The sequence below is a fragment of the Lampetra fluviatilis genome, chromosome 75 (genome assembly GCF_964198595.1).
Source record: "Lampetra fluviatilis chromosome 75, kcLamFluv1.1, whole genome shotgun sequence".
NCBI lineage: Eukaryota > Metazoa > Chordata > Hyperoartia > Petromyzontiformes > Petromyzontidae > Lampetra > Lampetra fluviatilis.
The window spans coordinates 3,613,176-3,618,123 of NC_136349.1; the positions used below are offsets into that span (position 1 = coordinate 3,613,176).

Below are 4,948 nucleotides of genomic sequence, written 5' to 3' on the forward strand. Positions count from 1 at the left end.
CGAGTAGCTAAGTGGATGTTGGTCATCCGAGTAGCTCAGTGGCGTTAGTCGCCGAGTAGCTAAGTGGGTGTTTGTCACCCGAGATACTAAGTGGATGTTGGTCATCCGAGTAGCTCAGTGGGCGTTAGTCGCCAAGTAGCTAAGTGGGTGTTTGTCACCCGAGATACTAAGTGGGTGTTTGTCACCCGAGATACTAAGTGGGTGTTTGTCACCCGAGATACAAAGTAGGTGTTAGTCACCTGTGAACGAGTTTGATAAAATAAAGAGTGTGTTACCCGTGAAGTCGTCTCCCGCCGAGTTACTACACTACACTTGTATAAAGTTCACAAGTTTTACGGCTGGATTCACGACACGATTAAGCTGCAATACAGACTTACACAGGGATTCCTGTTGGATGATGCAGTGAAGGAAAATAATATTCTGGACAGGGTTTTCCTCTTTCTCTTTATCCTGGATTCTTTTCAGCAGCCCAACATTTTTTCCAGTTAAATTTGTCGATCCATCCGTTGTGACATTGACATGTTTACTCCGAGGTAGCGTCATTCTTTCGATGACAGCAGATACCTGGTTATACAAGTGCTCTCCTCGCGTTGTTCCTTTCAGGGACTCTATGGTCAAAACCTCCTCTGTTATCGCAAAACTGTCAATGCCTCGGATAAAAATGAGGAGCTGAGCAGTTTATTTTACGTCCGTACTTTCATCCAGTGCTAGTGAATATAATTCAAAGAAATCAGACTTTTTGTTTAATTGACTGGCTATATATTTTTTTTATCAATCAGTTCCACACGGCGAGTCACAGTCCTGCGTGATAAGCTGACTTTTTAAAATTTGCTTTTGATCTCCGGACACAAGATGTCTGCTGTCTGTACCATGCATTCTTTTACAAACTTGCCTTCGGAGAAAGTGGTAATGAATGGTAATGTTGGTGAGAAGAAGGTTTTAAAGAAAATTTAAATCGAAGTGAAGACGGAAATTATTGAAAAGTTTGTATAATTAATGATTTTTAAAACTTTAATTATGTGTTCTGTGTTTAAAACGCTTTAAAAAAAACTGTGGGGTCTAGAACGGACTCATGAAATTTGGAGAAAACTCGGAGTTAAGTGTTGTTTGTTTTGTTGAATTACGCAAAGCGTAACAGTTATGTATATAACTTTTGTTATATGAAATTCCTAGTAAGATATTAATATTGTGAGTGTAGTCATACCCCTCCCCCTCATTCAAGCCGTAATTTAGAGAGCGAGTACGTAAATCGCTAACATAAGAACCCGTTAATCTCTTCTCGCATCATTCATACGATGATGCGGTGAAGTAAACGTTGATACGATATTACGGTGAATGCTTCCAAAAACAATACTGTACCCAAATATTACTGTTAACTTACTTGCAATAGAAACATGAATTGCTCATACGAATATTCTCTCTCTCTCTCTCAGAATCGACCGACTGATGTAGCAGACGAAACAATCATCTTGTTGAACGATTCTAAACCTTGATGCGGCAATGTTAGTTTTCTCTGTTATTAAATGTTATCTCAGTGTTATTCAATGTTGTTACATTTAATTTACTATTACACTGAATTCTATGGCGTAATTAACTATTTTTGTGCTTAATAATCTTTAAAAAAACAATATTTATATACAGTTCGTACGAGTCTGGAACGGATTAATGGTATTTACATACAATCCAATGGGGAAATTAGGTTCGAGTCACGACCAATACGGGTTTGACAAGTTCGGCGGGCCGGATTAAAAAGCCCAACGGGCCGTTGTTTGCCCATGTCTGGTCTAGAGGCTCGTGCTCCTGGTAGGGTCACACATGGCGGCAAAGTCAAAGAGGAGGTTCCAGACTTAAAGCAATCCAAGAAGTGGCAGAACAGGCAGAGACTGTGGATCTCAAAGGCTACGAAGGTGGACGACGGCTGCGGCGGAGAAAAGTTGCTCCAGTCGTCGCGGCTTCCCATGTCACTGGGCCCAGCCACTAGCCCGTCAAGATCGTGTGGATCCCACCTGTGCAGGCTTTCGTCAAGTTAGGGAAAAGTCCTGCGGCGATGAACGATTCATGAAGGGGGCAAGGGCTGTGAACCTGCATGGAAGCCCTCGGTCAAGACTTTGCATGCAGACGGCAGATGTGTGACAGTCGTTGTACACCGGCACCAGGATAGAGGTGTCCTCTATCAGCAGCAACATCTCCGGTTGAGGAGTCGTCTTTACGAAACCAAAGAAAATGTGCCCTGAACATAGGCTGTCCCACATTTTATGGCTGGAAAACCGCACCCATCGGGATCACCATTCTTGCGGTCAAGAAAAACTAAAAAAATAATGGATGAAAAAAACAAAAAAATATATAAATTTTGCCACCTGACATGTAAGAACACTCGTGGACAAAATCAATAGTTATTGTCCTGGATGAAGAACAGCCATCTAGAGAATTAGTGAAGCACAACATTGATATAGCTGTTCTCAGTGAAACACAACTTGCCGGAGAACGCCAACTAAGGGAAGTGAGAGGAGGGTATTAAACCTCCTTCTGGAAAGGAGAGCTGGACAGTGAACCTCGGATCCACGCAGTCTGCTTCGTAGTCAAAAATAAGATTGCTGATGCACTCCTGGAACTCCCCACAGGTATCAATGAAAGGTTGATGCCCCTCTGCCTCTACCTCAGCCAAACCCAACGTGCAACTCTCATTAGCGCCTATGGCCCCGACCCTCGACACAGATGACAGCATCAAGGAGCAGTTCTACTCCCATATCGATGATGCCCTGACTGCCCATTCAGAGGAGCGACAAGGTAATACTCCTTTGTGACTTCCATGCCCAGGTTGAATGTGACCACAGCATCTGGAGCAGAACCATTGGCAAGGATGGGGTGGGAAAAGTCAACGGCAATGGCATCTTCCTGTTCGTGTGTCCAACACAGTCTGATCATAACAAACACCGTCTTATTCCAGAAAGACCAACAAAAGACCACATGGAAGCACCTCAGGTCTAAGCACTGGCACCTTCTGGACTATCTTATTGTCCGTGCCAGTGATCTGAGAGACATTCTTATTACAAAGACCATGAAGGGTTCCGAGGACTGCTTGATTGACCACCATCTTGTGCATTCCGTGATGGTGCGGGAACATTGGAGGACCAGGAAGGTCGGCAAGAGAAAGCGAAATCTTTCAACCCGAAAGGCCACCGGAAAGAGGGAGGAGCTTCAAGCACAATGCCATACTGCGTTGGGAAACCTTCCAAAACCAGAGGCCACTACCATCCACGCACAATGGGACCAGCTCAAAACCGCCGTACTAGACTCATGTGCCCAGACCATCGGCTACGAACCCAATTTGTTAAATTGCCTTGCAAATAAATGCTTTGCTACCTGTTAAAGGCCAAATCCTTTCATGTAATGATTTTTACATGTCATTTATATTAATTCACACAAACACTCCATCCACCTGTTCCTGGCCCGGCCCCTCTGTCAAATTTTAGAACCCATTGTGGCCCGCGAGTCAAAAAGTTTGCCCACCCCTGCTCTAGACGGCTTCGCTCTCAGGATCTTTGGAACGCGGAAACCTCTCCACCACGATAAGGTGGCGATGCACTGCTAAACTATACACCGAACTACTATACACTATAAACTACTATACACTAATATTGATTTGAAGCTTTCGTGACTGCAGGAATCCATACTCTTTGGTTATTTCGGTAAAGTCACGTAGGTATAAAATAGATCACGACGTTTCGGGCGCAACACACGAACGCTTGTGTTGTGCCCGAAACGTCGTGATCTATTTTATTTTATACTATACACTACTCCACTAGACTGCAATACTATACGCTACACATTTTAAACACTACACTACTGTACACCGCACGCCTATACACACTTACTATACGCTATACACTGCACTGCACTATGCTATACAAGTTCAATTTCATTTATTAGGTATAGCCCTGTGAGCCATTCGGCTCTTGAATCGGGTGCAACCGCAACAAACAAAAAAACACTAACACAATACGTTATACTGTACTCTGCTATACAGTATACACTATACACTACTATACACTACACCACGATGCTAATTTGGAAACTAATTTCTTTAGAATCGCTGCTCGTTGTTGCTGTTTAGTTTGTTGTCCTCCCCCGCACCTCCGACACACACACAAAGATCCCCAATATCGCCTTCTCAGACTGTTGGGGCAAGTGCTGTTAGAAAGCAGCAGCTATGAAGGCCGGCACGGCACACGACGGGGTGGGTGGCCAGCACCACGCCCGGCCGCCTTTGTCTCCCCAGTGCTAGCGATGTTCACTATACACCACAGCTACACCAGGGACTCATTTGAGGCTGAGTCGACCTAGGGGAGGCCCAGGACCGGTTCAGATATTCGTCACTGGTGCTGGCCGTGAGCGAGTGGTTTATCCAGACACAAAGTGCGCTAACCACTGCACCACCGCTCCCCACTCACACAGTGCGCTAACCACTGCACCACCGCTCCCCACTCACACACAGTGCGCTAACCACTGCACCACCGCTCTTCACCACCACATTACGATTACAAGTAATCCATTGCACGCGATCTCTTATTTCGATTTCCCTATGTTAATAAAATTATTTAATTCGATTCCGAAATATCGCTGACTTCGATTCTGTATCACCTTCCTTACAGCCAGTGGAGTCACGCACTGGGGAATCGAGGCGGGGTAAAATAATACCGATCCTTAAAATCGGAATCGAAGGAATGCCCGCGGTAAGACTTTCAGTCTCTGTGTCTCTGTGTCTGTCTGTGTCTTTGTGTGTGTCTCTCTCTCTGTGTCTGTCTGTGTCTCTGTGTGTGTGTCTCTGTGTGTCTTTCTCTGTGTCTGTGTCTCTGTGTGTCTTTCTCTGTGTCTCTGTGTGTGTCTCTCTGTGTCTCTGTGTGTGTCTCTCTCTGTGTCTCTGTGTGTGTCTCTCTCTGTGTGTGTC

The 4,948-nt window shown here is 44.9% G+C and overlaps 1 long non-coding RNA gene across 1 annotated transcript in view; it reads left to right on the forward strand.

The window, feature by feature from the left end:
- Positions 1–4,689: 4,689 nt before the first annotated feature.
- LOC144953384 (uncharacterized) overlaps positions 4,690–4,948 on the forward strand; it is a 13,528-nt gene continuing 13,269 nt past the window's right edge. Inside the window, exon 1 of the long non-coding RNA XR_013640804.1 lies at positions 4,690–4,733. This is a non-coding gene — a long non-coding RNA (uncharacterized LOC144953384). The remainder of the gene's footprint in view (positions 4,734–4,948) is intronic.